General features: G+C 41.7%; 1 long non-coding RNA gene across 1 annotated transcript; it reads left to right on the forward strand.

Annotated features, from left to right (window-relative positions):
* Positions 1-5,701: 5,701 nt before the first annotated feature.
* On the forward strand, positions 5,702-10,809 carry LOC128853838 (uncharacterized). Its single transcript, XR_008452646.1, has 3 exons — positions 5,702-5,979; positions 6,150-6,257; positions 10,708-10,809. It is a non-coding gene; the product is annotated as an uncharacterized LOC128853838 (long non-coding RNA).
* The last annotated feature ends 7,488 nt before the right edge of the window (positions 10,810-18,297 follow it).

Genomic DNA, 18,297 nt, shown 5'->3' on the forward strand with positions numbered 1-18,297 from the left:
ATTATTAGACACAGAGCATGAAACAGGACTTCTGTTGCTTAGGTGATCAGGTTTTCCTCTTGCTCACTCCTCTCTTGAAGTCTTAATCCTTTTTGTGATATCGAAATTATTTCCATAGCAAACAACAATGACATCATGTGCAAAGAATGACTCTTGAGTGAATAATAAAGCTGCGGGGACAAAAAATCACAAGCAGAGAGACATTATTGTCATGCAAATTATCCAAATACTAAAAAGTAAGGAGGGAAAGATGCAATTTCCTGTAATGCTACACTTTCTGTGCTTTTGATATGCAAAGAATTAAGCCGATTTGTGGTGTTGTCTGGGGCTTGATGTAAAGATTACACCCAAAACAAATTAATCAAACATGAAGTAAACATTCAAAATGAATTAAAACCAGAACTTTGGGAAGTTCGGTGGTGTGGATGCTGGGTACGGATGATTGATTACAAATGCTCCTCTCCAGTGGGGTTCAGGCCTCTTGAAATGGAAAAGGAGTCTCTCTTCCTCCACTTTGGTTTAGAGGCTGTTGAAATTTTCTGGGAATAACTGTTTCCATTCAGAGCAAAAGAGATCTTCCTGGAATGACCTTTCCACAAGAAGACTACTTGAATGTCTAGAAATATTTCTTCTGCCTGCTGACCCCTCTGTACCTACGTCTCGGTTGCGCTGAACTTCACACGGCTCAGGCTTCACACTGCGTTCCTCATTTTGAGCCAAGATATATCAACTAGATTTTGTCGATCTTAAATACAAGTCCGCAGGCTTTTCCAGTTAAATCCAGCCCTGGCTCTCAGAGCTGTTTAATCTTCTGCTGTTTATTTGATCTACGCTGCTACCTGGTCTTAAGCTGCTACCGAAAGAGAGGGTTATGATTTCCTGTGATGACTGCACAGCAGGAGTAAATGAGTTCCTGAACAACTAAATTCCTGTTTTCATACACGTTTCTAGGTGTAGAAAAATGAAGGAATAAAGAAAAGCAAATAAATTACAGACTAGAAGAATCGTTCCCCGGTGGAACAGCTTTCAAAGTTTAACAGGAAGATGTTTTTTAATTATTTTTAAGTCTGTGTGAAACCCTGTGCTCTCATCTGTCACGTTATGCTTCTACTGAGACTGTTGTCAAGAGGGAATAACCGTGTCAACTCAGGTAGCAATTTTTATGTCATTAAGTTCTGATAACTAAAAAAAGTAGCATGTGAAACAGAATGTGAAAAAACATATGGCTACCTCTGAAAGCACAATAGCATATGAAAATAATTTAATTCAGTAGCGTAATGCTAATTCAACAGGAAGAGTATATGCATAAATTGGTTGCTCTTTTGTTTCAATCACAAATAATTACATTTCCCTCTGTCTAAATGTCCTCTTTCAATGCCTTTAGGAAACATATGGGAGCCTATAACAATGTCACATCCAGCCTCTACCTAGATTAGGATCAGCGTTAAATTTTTCTCTTTTTAAATTTCAGATGTGTTTTATTCCTCGTCATTGAACACAGTTTTCAGATTGTGAAAAAATTACCCCCCCATCTTATTCAAGTTTAAAACCTCACTTTTGTTTTTAAGCAGATATCAGCGATGTAAGACATGCTCAATTCAATTCCCCTCTATTTTTTTCCCACTCTCAAGGTTACATTCTGCCTTAGAATCCTGGCTGCTTATTATATCAACCAAGGGTGCTCAGTCCTTGGCTGAATCAGGTCACGTCCCTGCGGGAAAGATGGTCTGATATTTCATAAGATGTTGCAGCCTGAACAACTGAGAAATACGCCCAACATTTGGCATTCTTTCTAGAAGCGTTGGTTTTCTGGGATAAGCAATATGGCTACAACTATTTCTGTCATTATTTTAGAACACCATGTGTTAGTGTCCTTAACAAAGCAAAAACTTCCTTCCGAATCCTGCATAATTTTTATTATGAGTGTTTGTACAAGAACATAATCTGCATAATTTTGCATTAAATTCAGCCACAACCTTTTCTAGGGGATTTTAGCCCATCTACCATGTGATGCTGAGTGTGCATCACTAGCCATAGCTAGGTTTATTTTTTGGCAAACTGAGTAATAAGGTACTGTATTGTGCCATTTTCATTGCATACATAGATTTTATATGCAGAAGTACATACATAGTCCTGCACTAAATTGCTCCGAGGTCCATAAATCCTCCTATAAGATAAGTAACCTCAGTGCCTTGAAGTATTTCAGCATTTCCAAATATTCTCCTTTCTGACTGATGAGGACCTCCTGAAAAGAGGGATTCTGATCTGATTAGTGAGCCTTAGCTGTACTTTCAAAGCCCACTCTTTCACTGTGATATCTGTAGGATATATCACTGTAGGAAATTTTGCTTAACAGGGCTGCACAGGGAATTGTCCAAAAGTTGGAGCTTGATCACTTTGCACATCTTTTAATAAATCAATGAAGATAATTCAATATAGATGTGATTTTCTTCGCATTAAACCTGTCAAAGAGGAAGAATCAAAAAGATAAATGCATCACACAGCCCTTTGAAGAGCATTGCCTCTTCCAGAAGTAAGTGAGGAGATACTTCCCAGCTTTCTCCCTGTTACCAAGTTCTTAGCAAACAGTGCCTTTGATTATTTCTGGAGAACATTGAACAGGGATTTCACTCTCAGATCTGGCCTGCATGACTACTTGTAGGGGTAAAAGTACTGAATTTAATGCAAAATGAGGGGGGAGGGAGCAGCAAAGCATTGGGAGGCAGCTGTCAGAGACAGGATACGTTCTGTTTGCTGAGACATATGTTCTTGAACCAAATTTTCCCTTGTGATCAGTTGGCTCATTCTCCCAGCGGAGAGAGGCTACAGACTAGTGGGGCATCAGATGGCAAGCCTTGGAAAAATAGATTGAAAACAGTGCTAATAATTATCTCTAAGCATGCACAGAAGCATTTGTTACTGCTGCTGTTAAGCTTCAAAATATCCCCATGCAGAGTGGGGATTGGAGAAGGAAAAGCTGTCTTACTGATTTTTCAGTTTAATAAAACCATCATATTCCAGGCTTACAGAGAAGCGTAAAGAAGGACCAGTGGATTTAGAAAGAACTACTTCAAGGTGAGCCCAAGAATCAGTTCATGAACGCCTGGCTGCCCCAAGCAAACACAGGAGGACTGTAGCGTCTTTTACTGAAGCTGATCATTATTGATAGGACCTAAAGTGTTTGCTGAGCTAAACGCACACTATCCCAGCTGGTCAGCATAACTCTTACGGGATTCGCTTCCTTCACAGTTTCAGTGTTCTGATTGGGATTATTCAGATCATAATTTTTCTCCTCTGGGTCATTTCTTATAATTTATTTTTCAGAACAAAAGTACTGCTCTCTAAAATGAAAAAGACATAGCACAAACACCAGGGATCCGCAGAAGGAAAGCAGACAAGCACCAAACCCGAATATGTAGCAATGAAACGATAGTCACTCTCAGCCTTTTGTGTGGCGGAGGGCGACAGCAGATTTTCATGAAGTTTGGGTACTCCTTAAGCACATACAAACCTTGACAGGACTGTGCAAGTCGAGAGGTCGGGATGTTATGTTAGGGCCTCTTTTGCATTTCAGCTTTGACTACCTGAGAAGATTCACAAGCGCCCCTCAGCACCATCCATTCGGCTCCATCATCTGGGGGATGTTTAGGATTGCTTCCTAGTAAGGATGCGAAATATTGGCAAACAAGAATGTGTTAGGAACAAACTGGAGCTGCAGCCAGCCCGGCAGCGCTGCTGTTACAGAAAGCTGTGGAAACAACAGGTTAGTATGAAATTTGGCTTGCAACAACAATAAATCAGCAGCACCAGCCGGAACTAAGCCAAGTAACTTGTCAAAGAACACCTGAATTTCTCTGATGTGTAGAAATATGTCTTTAGATTCAGCGTTCTCTGAAACAGGAGAGTCCACAAAAGACCAGTAACAGGATCTTTTTTCCCCGTTTGTCATGGAAAATAGCCCTGTCCTGTCTCCCGTTTTGAGTTAAAACCACTTTGTTTTGATTCCAGAATTCCAAGCCTTTGTTTCATTTACAGAACCAAACCAGAGCTGTGTAATTCTGGGTTTATCCTCACGTGCAAAAAGCATAATTACTCACAGTAGAGTGTGCTTGATAAACCAATATATCTCATGATGGAACTTTATCTGTTGAGTCAGATTCCTCACTGGGTATGGAGTGAAATTTGTCACATGAGGAAGAAATTGGGAATCATCAGTATATTTGCAGTTGTTCTACTGGTAGGAGAAGCTCTTAAAATGGGTCAGAGTTTGCCTGCAACCAGACAGATGCTACTGTCCTGGATCAGGAGCAACTGTGACAGGTGTTGCCTAATGTCTCTGAGTTTTGTTCTTTTCAATGAATTCACCACTATCTTTAATAATCTTAAACCAAATCAAGTGCAAAAAAAAAAAATATCTGTCTTATGCTTAAGTGTTAATTTAAAGGGGAAAAAACCCATTGATTTCAGTGATGGTGATTCTTGTTTTTATTGATTTGTCAGTTTGGGAGACACCTGTAGAATGAGACAGGAGACAGTTGGTTACCATATTTCAGGCCTGTGACTCTTATTTTTTTAGTTCTAATTTACACCATATATTTCAAAGCCAGTTATTCCTTCTAAAACTGTACAAAAATGCCAAAGTTACTATATCAGTAACTTGAAGTATTTGGATTAGATCTGAAGCATGGAAGTGTTTCCATCTTCATAGCCAACGAAGTGTCAGTTTTCACCATGCGCCTGCCTGGGGTGTCTCAGGAGGAAAAAAACCTTCAGATAAATAAACAGGTTTAAAGAAAGGCTGCAAACAGCACTGTCACGACTGACATTACTATATAAAAATATAAGTATATACACATATAAACTCGTTCCTTTAAAAAGAGACAGACAGCTAACAATACCACCAAGGTAATACATGCAACTCTTTTTGTTATGGACTGATACACGCAGTTAGTTTTTCTTTTCTGATTCAGCAGGCAGGGTTTCTACTAGTGCATTGGTGCTTGTATACTGTAATTCAGTGGTTTTATAAACTGTACAGAGATGATATGAGTTGATGTAAATGTCAATGATGCCAATGGGCTATTGCTTAAGAAGTTTGGCATATTATGTGTATTACCGTCATGAGGGATGTAACTGCATAAACTTGCCCACTGGATCAGCAGTTCTCTACTGCACTCCAAAATTCTAATTACCACCTTCTGCAGTGATTCCTACTCAGAACACTACATAGTTGAGTTCTGGTGATTGAGAAATTTATAGTGGATTGATACTTGGCCAATGTGCTCTATTATGCAGCTAAAATCACTGTCCATCTTTAAATTCCTGGTCCTGCTTTGTCCTTTATTTATTTCGCTCAGTAGCCTGTCCCCCAGTGTTGCTATTTCAAGCCAGCAGAAATGGGCATTCACTTCAGACTCCAGCTCGGATTCCTATCGAAATGTAATTTTACATGTATATCATAATTCCCATCTGAACACATATGTTGGAGTGTTCTGAGGCCAGCTGCGATTTACAGATCTGTTACTTAGAATGGCCTCAATCTTTTTCTGGAATAGAAGTAACTACAAACTTGCACATTTAAATCAATTTTATCTCTTTGCATTTTTTGAATAATCTTCCTCCCTTTACTTAACACATAGCAGCCTTAACACCTCCCATTTCCTCAGCTGAATCAGTTGCTTAGAATCAGGGTCTCATTTTCACATGAATCCTATGGCAGGGTAACCTGACAGACCCAAATTCCATGAAAATGATGTAAAATTGAAAGAGAAGAGATGCCATTGTAAGCGATGGCAGGGCAGCGCTATCGCTATCATCTCCTTTGCATAATCACGTTAGCTACAAAGCCAGTTAGCGTGTTTCACAGCTTCTCCCACCATGCTGCAACTGTAAGCTTTTTGGAAGGAGAGAGATCTTTTCCTCCTATTCAGGATTTCTCAATTGCCTCAGCCATTCCTGCTCCTTGACACAGTACCAGAGGTAAAGTATCGAGTTTAAACAATTTTCTAAATAGTAGGAAGGATTCAATTTCTTTCATAATGCATAACTTCACCATTTTACTATGTGAGAAACTTATTAAGAAAATCGCTATTTGATTTTACTATGTGTGGTGAGGGGCATACTTTGAAAATCTCGCTAACTATTTATAGATTGGAGCCAGAAGGTGAAGCATAAGAGGCGGATGCTCAGGTGTACGCAATGCTTTGTCTGGCTTTGGATCCCACCTACACATCCCACTGACTCATCCTCCAGTCCATGTAAGAGTTATCAAGTATCTCCTGCTCTTATTTCATTCTTAAAACCGTCTCTGCTGACGATCCGAATTGCTTTTCTTACTTTCCCATTGGAGAAGGACCCTCTGCTGTCCAAGGGAAATGATGATGCAGAGTGTACCGATGTCTTGGGGGGGGTCTTTCAGAAGACTTTAGACCAGGTCTTAGGAAGCCATCAAGAGCGGGCAGTAGAGAAGCAGATGCTACAGATTGTCCTCTTGGAGTTGGAGAAGTCCTAGGGCAATTCAGATCTCTGTGATTCCTCAACCACTTCATACCTATCTGTGAATCTCAGGTCTTGGAGATCCTGTAGCACACGAGAGATGCTACTGCATGGTCGAAAGAATTAGGAAAGACAAAAATCCTCCTTGTTTCTAATATTCCTTCACTGGGTAGTTTTCAGATTTGCAAGGATGTCTGGACCTGCTTGGATGGGAGAGAGGCAAAGCTGACCCTTTGTTCTCAGAGAATCTGTACATTTGTTAACTACTAATGTCATCCTGGCTGAGATGTGATTAACTCACATGCCTCAAACCAGGTGTCTGCGTGCTTTGTGTCTCAGGGTCTGCAGAGCTGTGAAGGAAAATGTGATGTCTTTATTCTGTATTTGCCAAACTCGCTGTAAATCAGCACTAACTCAAGTATTTCAGAACACAGCTCTTTTCCCAGCTCTCTGGTGCTGGGAGATATCAAAGCCTTAAAAAACCAGAAGATTCTTTTTGCAGCAGCTTCAGAGATGCTAAATTAGGCCCTAGGTTCACTAGCAGTCCTGAGATAAGAATTATTCAATGACATTATATTTCTGATTTTTTAAAGGCTTTCTTTTTTCATTCACTATTAGAAGCAGATGAAAGTTCATTTGGAATCTGCACACATCTTACCATATAATAGAGCACGATGTACTTTGAGAAAATAATAAGAAAAATCCATTTTGTTTTAACAGTAGGAAATTTGGGGCTCAGGTGAACTTTAATGGGTCCTATTAACATTGCACACCAGAATTCTGAATTGCTCATACAATGATAATAAATATTTACAAGATTCAAAGGATGGCTTTGTTCCCAGTATTTTATTTCCCCTTCCTGGAAGCTGTTGCCTGAAGTGCTCTCTACTTTTGGTTAAACATAATCACCACAATTTTTCTTTTGAATGACTATATCTCCGCTAGAAAAATCTTTACAGTTGTGGTAAGTTTAGAATAGAATTCGGATCTACCGATGCTTTGTTTGGTGCTTTTGAAGGAAGAGTCCTGTGACCTTAGAAGAACCACGTGTCTTTGGTCAGAGGACAAAATCAACCTTCCACCAGACCTACTCATTAGATGCGTTTCTCAGCAATGGCTTTCTGTGCTGGCCTTTCTGATGTTTTTTCCCCCCTATATCTGGTTCTGCTGTCCTCCCTGTTATTTCTTAGCCTGAAGACCAAATGCTCAGTAGCCGAAGAAGAAAAAGACTTAAAATGAGAGGTGGAAAAAATAAGGTTTGTGGCAAATTTAAAATGCTGTTTCATTCACTGCCTTTGTTAAATGATTCCCTTTAAACTGGTCTCATAATTGTTTGTGTGGTTTGGTTTTTTTTTCCTTTATGGGAAGGATTTTTCATCAGGGAAAGTAATAGGAACAGATGCAGAGTTAGCCCAGGGTCTAACACAACTCTTGCCCTTACACAGCTGACAAACTTTCATGCTCAGAGGTGACTTTGATGGTGTTCTCATTTCAGGAGCTCTGCTCTTGCGCAGGATGACATTCAATCTGCTGCTGCCTTTCTGACAGTGTCCAGCTGCGACGATCTGTGGTGGCTTTCAAACATGGGCACAACGCGGTGTGTGGCAGCTTCTCCCCATTTGGTGTAAAGCAGTTTCTGAAGCTATTTGAAAGAGTCTTGCTGCTACATGCATTTAATGTCTCTCCATTGAAGGGCAGTCTGATTAATTCTATCTAAATCCATGATCAAATGTGAGATGAAACGACAATCTTTCTGCCCTGAGAAAATAACTTCACGTATAAGGTGTGTAGCTGTTTATGGACCTATGTGCCGAAGCATAATTTATCTTCAGCACAAGTGGGGATGTTAGGAGAGCTGATGAGTTTTCCTCTATATCCACAGTCTGTTCTGGAAGAGGAACCCAAGAACATAATAAGCTGCATTCACCACTTTGAATTTTTGAAGTTATTCTTCTTGGATCAACTTAATCGAATTTTTAAGAAAAATAATCTTTTATCATTTTACACTTTCTCTTTTATTGCTGCAGTTCATATCTGTATATTACCTTACCTCTGTGCCCTGATGGGATTGGTTCTAATTTGTTCAAATTCAGAACAATTCCTATTTGCTTTGGCTATGATAAAGGTGGTCTCATGCAAAAATGTGTTCTTCTAATCAATTTTATTAGATAGGATTGCTGATTAGTGTCTTTATACTTGCCTTTCATACCAATTTATAAAATGAATTCTGACAATGGCCGTTTGAGACTTCTGATTCTAATACAGATAATATTCAAGTTCATAATAGGAAGTTGGTTGACAAATATATTTACGGAAAATGAAAATCATGAACTTACTGGAGCAATGAATACACGATGTATGCTGCTCCCTTAACTCCTTAGGTACAAACAGACGGTACTTTAAATAGCAGAGAATAAAGTGTGGTGATGAACTCTTGTTTTATGAGGATAGACTGGTTGAATTGGGGTTGTTCAGCCTGGAGAAGAGAAGGCTCCAGGGAGACCTTAAAGCAGCTTCCAGTGCTGAAAGGGGCTCCAGGAAAGCTGGGGAGGGGCTCTGGATCAGGGAGAGCAGGGATAGGGTGAGGGGGAATGTTTTTAAGTTGAAAGAGAGGAGATTGAAATGAGATTTTAGGAAGAAATGTGTTCCTGTGAGGGTGGGGAGGTCCTGGCCAAGGTTGCCCAGAGAAGCTGTGGCTGTCCCATCCCTGGAGGGGTTCCAGGCCAGGTTGGATGGGGCTTGGAGCAACCGGATCCAGCGGGAGGTGTCCCTGCCCATGGCAGGGCATGGAACTGGATGGGCTTTGAGGTCCTTTCCAACTCAAACCACTCTGTGATTCAATGATTCTGTGACACCGGACTAAATCTGCTAAATTAAGTGACCACATTTACTCCTGATTCACAATGGTGCAAACAGAAAGAGATGCTGTGTCTGGATGGCAGTACAATTCTTACCATTGAGCTACTTGTTTTACACAAGGCTTTTTTTGGTCTATCCTCTATTCATTACAGGAGGATCGAATTCAAACCCTCAGACATGGATATTTGCTCCTTTGGGCAGTTCTATATCCAAGTCCAGCTCCAGGTAAAGGATTGCGAACAACAATGTGCATAAGAGATGGGAACCTCCCAAAGGCACAGCACTGGGAGCAGTTTCAGTGGATTCACAATAGAGTAAGGGTTGTCCAAGAGGTTTAAATTCCCATATTCCTCAAAGATATAAAAAGACAAGGCAATAAATTTTTTTAAACCCTGTTAAGATGTAATGTTAATATCTATGATATATCCTAATATAAGAAACTACTTCTCCTACCAAACCCTAAATTTTCATTTTCAGTTTGGAACAATTACTATTTACGTTGCAAAAAGTCACTTATAATTGAAGATAATGTAATTTTAAAACTTTGTGACCCTTTATAATGAGAGGGCAGCAAGGGAAAAAGCTTTTCGTTTTGGCTATTACTGCATTGTGAGTCTGATTTTTTTCCTCAATTTACTGTTCAATTGAGTCTTCTGCAAAGAGATACTATACTAAAATTGTTTTTCCTCTTTAAGCGGTTAATGAAAGGTTATAATTAAGATAAGTGGGATCAAGCATCAGATCTCAAATTGATGTTGTTTGATGGAGGCAGCTGTCTTTTTGCTGCTTTATAAGCTCTTTTGGTGTCAGCAACTGGAAACCTGAATGTTCTTCAGAATCCTCATTAGGTTTTTGTGCATTTCCATTCAGCCTCAGGATGAAAACTCTCTGTAATCTCTGTGGCTTGACCCAGAGGCTACGGAGACCTCAGAGCTCGCTTAACTGAAGAATTCAGGTCTTCTTGGGAAACGGGCAACCAAAGATTAATGACTGCTAATTACTTAATCGCTCTCAAAATTCAGTGTAACTTTACAATTAATTTAAACAAAGCCGTGACTTTGTAATACAAAAGTGATTTGGTTTTGAGAATAGTCAAGCAGTTAAGTGCAGCCCTGCTGATGGTTGGATACCTGCCTTACACCACTGAAATTCAGTGCGTTTTAAAGTTCTCAGAGCACTTCTTTCCTTCTGCAACACCATTTCTCCTGCGACTGAGGAATTAGCACTACTAACAGCAATTTTGTAGTTTTGAATTTATTTTGACTTGTCTCTTCTGTGATGTTATTGTACACGATAGAGCAGAGGAATGGTGCTTTCTAGCCTGAATGTTTTAGGTCTCTAATCTTTCCATAGGTCACTACTCACCCATCCTGAGAACATGACCTGCTCGATCAGTTCAGGCTGAAGTTTTTTTTAAGTATACCCTGTTTGACATCTTCACTCTCCACCCAGCGTGAGTACCTTATATTCAGCAAATACGATTGTTCACTGATTTTAAGCAATGAGGCTGAAGTGCAAAAGGTAATCTGGGGTACAAATCCTAGTAAACTGGTTTATAAAATCAAAATAAAATCCTAGCCTAGTTAACTGGTTTATAATTTGGAATTGTACTCTCATTTGTATTCTTGCTGGAATAGATTTTAGTCAGGCAGATTGAGTCTGGATCCAAATCTCTCTAACATCAGGAAAAATCTGATGTTAGTCCTCATGTTTAACTCTAGGAAGAAATATGGCACACAGGTAACACAGAGCTGAAAGTGTGTAGGGTAAAACTGTCATTGGCATTAAATAACACATTTAAAATATCTGATATATAGAATAGAGTAACACAAAAGTGAGCTTGGAGTGGGATTTTCGTCTCTGTACAGAGTTTTCTTAAACTCCTCATAAAGCCAAAGAGCATCTCTGGCAGAAGAGAATCAGTTTTTTCGGAGCTTTGGAAGGAGCAGCAGTGTGAGTTTGTCTGACAGCCCTAAGAGACGTGCTGGGTTGCATCTTGAAAGAGAAGCTGCAAGAGAGGCTTGAAGCTTCCTGGCCCTGACAAAATACAGTAAAAATAATGCTGACATGTTATGCTCCTCCACTCTAATGAAAACAAGTTTTCTGTGATTTTCTTCTCATCCTAATACCCCAGGCCTCTGGCTCCCGAGGTGGAACGTTTCCTCTATGATTAATCCCACACATCCTTATATGTCAGTCCGTGATTAAGTCTGTCAGAACTCTGTCTGAACATTCTTGTGTTTCTCTGAGCTGCAGGCGGAGGGACAAAGTAAGACGAAGAGAAGGGGCCAAGTCACGCTGGACGTGGGCTCCTGCCTAGTTTCTGCAGAAGCAGAACAGGCTCTTCAGGGAATGATTTAGCGTAAATGATTTCCAGCCACACACTGGACATCGGGCTTTCCTGGGACTACCTTAGTGACTTCTAGTCTGTGCCAGCAGCACGGTGATATCCTCTAGGAAATGCCATTATGGACTGTAATCATAAGCAGAAAATATTTGGTTTCACAGCATTTAAGTGGAACTGCCTGTGATTGCTGTTTTACATGCAAAATACTTATTTTTAGTCCCTTTTCTTGCATTAGCAGTCATTTGGAAGCAGCCCCTAGAGATGCCTTTGTTTCTGTAGCAGCAGGTTGTCCAGTTCTCAGCGTTCCCCGCCTCTGATGAACTCCTCTCGCCTTGCCCCAGCTGACGGATACACCTGCGACTCTTGTGAATTTGGAGGTGACTCTTGCTCCCTCCTTTTCCCACTCAATATGCAATGGACAACAGTTGCTGTGTTCCCACCAGAACTATGTGATGCCTCATTAAAAAAGGTCCTAGAGCTTCTTGTAATTGTTTATCTGCGAGCAGCAAGGGTTTTCAAAATGAACAGCCACAAGCAGTGCCAAACCTGCTTGGAGAAGACAATGTTTTACAAGCAAATCTACTGTGAAGAGCGAGACCTGAATGCTGATTTGTCCTTACAAATTATCTCACGGCAATGGCTTGTAGTCCTGGTCCTGCTGGGGTTTTACTGGTAGGAAGCCTGTTCTAAAGCACCTTTTCCAGTTTTTATCACAAAGAAATGAAAGAGAACAAAGTCGCCTTACAGGATTTTAATTTGTTATAATTAAAAATTCATAGTAACAGACCAATAGAAGAGTTTTAAAGGCTTCACAAATAAGAACGCCCCAGTCTTCCACAAATGAACTAATGGAGGAAAACCCATAACTGCCTTCTTTAATCCCACATTAAATATCCAAGCGGGGCAGGATCCTGATATCCCCACAGCTCCATTTTCTTTCTCCCTCCTCCATTCCTCTGCCAAGAACACAGTGTTTCTGTTTTAGTGATAAAGCCCTCTTAAACACTGATTTTGCATTCTGTGTCCTATAACAAACCGCACACCGGTGTTCATCTGAGTCAGACAGACACAGCGCTGAGACGACAGCAGTTTAGTATACAGCGGGAAATGACAAAGCGCTGCGTGTGGCTGTGTTGTGAAAATAACAGGCTTTAATGACAGCAGCTTCGCACTGGAATCAACTCGGGAGACAAATCTGAAGCCCTGGCATGGCAACAGCAGTTCTGCTTCGGCTTTCCCGTGGCTGGGTGGCACGAGCCACAGCACCTCTGGGATGCCTGCGGTGTTTGTGATGCTGGTCAGCAGCAAGAAGGGGAACAGGAAGGAAGTTTCTAGTTCAGGTGCCTGCAGATAAAACCAAGGAAGAGGTTTTACTCAGGCCTGACACCTGAGCTTTGATAGCAACAACAAATTGAAATCATCACATCCAAATCTACTTTATTACTTGGAAGATAAGCACTGCTCATCAGGCTTAATGGGCAGTTAACATCACTTGGCTTTATTGTAATCTGAGGGTGCTGATTGCTCCCTGCACTGACACTGCCATCAGGGCTGGCACAGGAGTGCTGGCGATGCTCTGTTACATCAGATAGCTCCACTGTATGAGGGTAATGTGCCAAATTCCAGAAGAAAGAGTGGCATCGAAGCTTGGGAGTTAGTGACATTGGTGAAGAATTTCCACAGGCAGTTGTGGACTGTTGCTCAGGCTGTTTACAAGGCAGGTGACTGCAGATTAGGTGGTTTCATTTCCAGCCACAGGGCGTTACAAATGTTTTGCCTGTCTTTCTGGAAGCAGACACGGGACGAGCCCTTCTAAGCCATCAACCAGAGACACCACAAACAGGGGCTGTTACTTGTTAAGTGGCAAAGCAAAAGGAGAGGGCGAATGTTAACTTTAGAGGCTCTCACCTGAGCAAAAGGATGGACCCTCTTCTGTCCCACGAATGACTTTGACCCTTCCTTTCAGAAAACCCTGCTGGTTGTGGTCCTAATGGTTCCTGTGATGGGTGGGAGAGGTGGCACTGAGCTGGAGGAACCCAAACCAATCTAGGCAGTGGGCAGGGAAATTTCTTTCTTGGTGATTTCCTTTTTTTCTTTTCCAGGCCATGTAGGGAAAAACAATGTTTTGTAGATATTTTAAGCGCACAGCTCCCTTGAGGCCAGGTGGTTTGAAAATAAGTCAAAGGTTACCTGTTGCCTGGCTGGGACTTCGCTGGGCCAGCCTGAGGGCTGCAGACAGAAAACTTTAGATGGGAAGATACCCTATTTTTAAAAGTAAAATCAAGACCTGTCAACACGGCAAGAGCCTCCATTACGCCTCCTGGGGCTGTACTTAACAATATAACCTTCAAGTCTGGATGCTTTGCAAAGCAAGTGTTTGTTAGGGTGTTAGGGACATAGGTGTGTAATATTTTGGGATAGTAAACCTTGGCAAGAACTTTTAATTTCAAATAAAAAAATCTGAGCAAAGATTGCTGGTCATTGTTCATGTTCTGCTTCTATAGCGAGTCTAATCTTATGTTCCATTGCACATTCAGAAGTGCTCGAATCATTGTATAGAGCACCTGAAGAAAAATTTAATCAAAGTGCCAATTAATTTACCCAGAAACTTATTGAAAATGCTGCTAAACACAGGAAGTTTTGGAAATGTAATATAGAAGCTCACCAGGTGTCCAACTTTTAAATCTGAAGGACCCTAATGTAATCTGATAAATTGATTCTGTAATGAAGTTTGCTGTGCTGAATTTCAAAGCCTTCAGCAATGAAGAAAGCTGTAGCCTTTTGTTTCATCAGACCACTGAGGTAGGATATATTTGCAAAACTGAATTAAACAGACTAAAAACCTCTAGTCAAATGCTCTGGCAGGAACTAGAAAATTGGGTATTAGGATATATATATATATTTATCAATAGCTCTGCTTCTCAACAGCAGCGTGGTGACTCACCTCTTCTGTCTCTGACACACAGGAGACAGAGCTTCTAGGTGGGTTTAACACTTTCCTTATTGTTCTTTGTCCTAGGTCCTTCTAACCGCGCTCGGCTAATTTACAAACCGAGGTTCTGGGATTCTGCTCTGGATTATCTGCATCCTCTTCCCACCTGCACATCATGTCAAGGAAATACCCTTGTTCTGCCTGCTTGTAATCAGATTTGTCCTGCCCTGAGTCCCACCAAATAAGACCAGTTTTAGGAAACAACACTGCTGATCAATAAATCCCTCTTCATCCAGCAATATTAAAGGAAGAAGAAATAGTAACATCTGAAATAAACCCCAAAACCTCCATTTTACTCTAAGATTTTAAGATTTTACTAAGATTTTACTCTAATGTGCAAGAAATACGAAGAATTAACTGAAGCTTTTATTGACACTTGAGTTTTTATTTGGGAAGTGTGCAGATACTGTGCTAAGGGGGGGTGATAGAGAATGGTTGCATAATATCAGAGAGTCTAAAGAAAAGGGCCAGTACAAAGATGCATGAATTCTGAGAATTTTTGAGTTACAACTTATCTAGACAATTGAACCTGGTTTTGAGCTGAAAGAGGGGAGACTTATATTAGATATTAGAAAGAAATGTTTTCCTGTGAGAGAAGTGAGGCTCAGGTTGCCCAGAGAAGTCATGGCTGCCTTTTCCCTGGAGGTGTTCAAGGCCAGGTTGGATGGGGCTTGGAGCGTCCTGATCCAGCAGGAGGTGTCCCTGCCCATGGCAGGGGGTGGGACTGGATGGGCTTTAAGGCCCCATCCAACCTAAACCACTTTATGAGTCTATACTGCTACAGAAAGATCTCATGTAAAGTCCAGTCCCCAGGAACTGAGACCCTCAGCAAAACTTCTCTTTCTCTTGAGAAAGCACCTTTGAGCAGATCATGACCTTAAATACTGTGAGCATCCACACGGTTAATTTTTGCAAGGATGATCACTTAAGAGGAAGAGAATCAGAAGAGGGTTAGAAAAATGTTTTCAGTTCATTTGCTATTCAGCTGCAGTAGTTTATTAGGACAGACACATGAGAACTGCTGTGTTTCTAGGCAGGCAATAAGCATTTGCCTTTGTCCTTTGTGTTGCTGAGATATCTGCTAAACGTATTTTAAAGCAGGAAGTTATGTGAGACAAGAACTGAGATGTATCTGAGTGAGGAGGAGGCCAAAGCAGCGTTTCTGAACCTGCCATTCAGTGGAAAACTCAGGGACCCAAATTTTTGCTGAAGGAGTGAAATAGCTCCTAGAAAAACTTTCTCCCAGTCATGGAAAACTTATGCATTTATAATAAACAGGGCAGAAAACGAGCTGGAAAGAGAGGAAAATGCTGATAATAAGGCAGATGATGCCTTCCCAGATTGAGGGACCCTGCTCAGCTTGCAGTACTCAAGGGATTTATTTCACTTTCTTCCAAAGCTGCCACTGTCAGAGAAGGCGAGTGGAGTAAATGGACCTTGGGGGTGATCCCAACTGGCGATTTCCACCTTTCTGATAGATACAAGTATAAAGTCAGCACTCAGGTGTCAGGGAGAGGGTTGTGTTGCTGTATCTGTCTTTAAAATGTACGTGCACTTGGCAAGGTTTCCCACATCCAGAAGGTCAGACCAGGGTGGGTACCACACATGGCCAAGAAAACAGCAGATTGATGTGTGGTGTGAACTCCATAGAAACACGTCATCCTTGGAAAGAGCGTACAGCTGCATCCTCTGTGTCACTGTCATCTCCAGCTTTTGAGACTTTAGAATATGCCCCTCTACCTCCCCCTCCTCTACAGGAGACAGAAAAGATGCTGCTTCTGCATTTATTGCTCACTATGCCAAGATCCTACAGTGTCTAGTGTGCTAAAAACACTTAATAGCGCAGAGCCGAGCCGGCTGCTTTCCATTCTATCAATGTGCTGACTGCTCACTTCTGGAAGTTTTAACTGTAGGGAGGAAGCAATTTGTCTGCAATTTCTCATTATTATTGTTATTATGCAGCCTTAAACGGGTTTCGAGTTAGTGGCTCAGGAGGAAACAGGTATTTTCGGTGAACTTATAAAAGCATCTATGTCTTTGGTTGTGTTGATATCATTGCTTGGCTGACGCTGGGTGGCTGTTCCCAGGAAACAGGGTGGTGGTATAATAGCAAAATGCTGGTGCTCCTTGCAGGAGGGTCAGCAATGAATTCGCAGTGAGCAGAGAGAGCACAGGGCAAATTGCAAACAGCACACGCCATGGCAGAGAGAAATTGCCCTTTTTGCTGAGGCAATGTGTTTTGAGACACCTGCACCCCGTCTTCGCAGAGTCCCTCCTGTAGAACCTCAAAGACACCTTATTTTACAATTCACTAGGAAAGACTCAGAGATCAGGGCAGAAGGCTTAGGAGTAGGGAATGTGGATCTAGGGAGGATGGGGTAACCTGGGTAGGGTCTTCAGTGAAGTGCCTTATACCCCAATCCCTGCCTGGGGTGAACCATGAACTGGTCTGAGATGATCACGCAGATAAAATTTTCGTTGCCTTCAGACCTGGAGCTCCTATTGATTGCAGAATATTTGAAGATGAGGTCTCCAAGAGCAGACGGGTTGGTGCGGTAGCATCACTGGGGATGTGCAGAGGGAGGTTGCTATTCCAGACCGCAGCACTTCCCACAGCAGCAGCTGCAGTCTGGAGTACAGAAAGATGGATTTTTTTTTGGGTGCTTTGAGCCACCTTCCCCTCCTGCTCCCACCCACCTTCCCACACAATTGTCAAGGGGCTTGTTTGTACAGAAAAAGTTTTTGTTCCTCCAGTTCAATTTGTCATAACAGTCATGTCAGGAAGAGATTTTTTGCTGCTATTTTTTTTTTAAGCCAGGCATTTCAAGGCTAATTTTCAGGGAGGCAACCCAGGGGATGGCATCTGCAAAATGAATCGAGGATGTTCAGAGGCTGTGGTAGCCCCTTTGAGACAGGGCTTTCCTCCTAATTAGAGTCTATGAGCCCCCTGAATGCAAATATGAGGGCTACAAAGTTTGTTTGTGAACTGGCTCATACCCCTGTCTGTCTGTAAATGGATCCATTCTTGGCTTTTATTTTGTTATTTAATGTTATTTGCAACTGAGCCATAATCTGCCCCACTCTGTGCTATGTATCCTCGCAAACCAAGGGAGAGCCCACGTGCAGCAGTAACTCAGAGCAATGCTGAGCTGTGGGGCTGGCGCTTGCCTGGCCAGAGCAGTTCGTTATGAGCAGGGATGGAAGTACTTGGAGGGGCAGCTGTGGCTGCTGCCCCATCCCTGGAGAGCTCAGGTTAAGATAAAATAACCTGGCACACCCCTACGCCATATAGCAGAGCCTGAACAGCCCTGCATGGGGGTGACCCATAGCAACACCCTTTTCTCACAGTAAGAGCCTATAAAGTGTCAGGATTAGCAAAACCCATGACTTTGAACTCAAATTATGGATTTGTGCGCGGGGCTGAGGACTGTGCTGGTGGCTGGTGTTGAATCCTGAGTGAAGCTGTCAGCGCAGTCTTGGTTTCACAGCTCTTTTCTCAGGGGCTGAACCCTCTTTTCTATCCCTCCAACTAGAATAAACAACAGATTTTGTGGTTTTCTTTTTCTTGGGAGTCAAAAGATTCTCCTTTAGTTTAGTGTCTGGT

Source organism: Cuculus canorus, chromosome 16, assembly GCF_017976375.1.
Source record: "Cuculus canorus isolate bCucCan1 chromosome 16, bCucCan1.pri, whole genome shotgun sequence".
Taxonomy (NCBI): domain Eukaryota; kingdom Metazoa; phylum Chordata; class Aves; order Cuculiformes; family Cuculidae; genus Cuculus; species Cuculus canorus.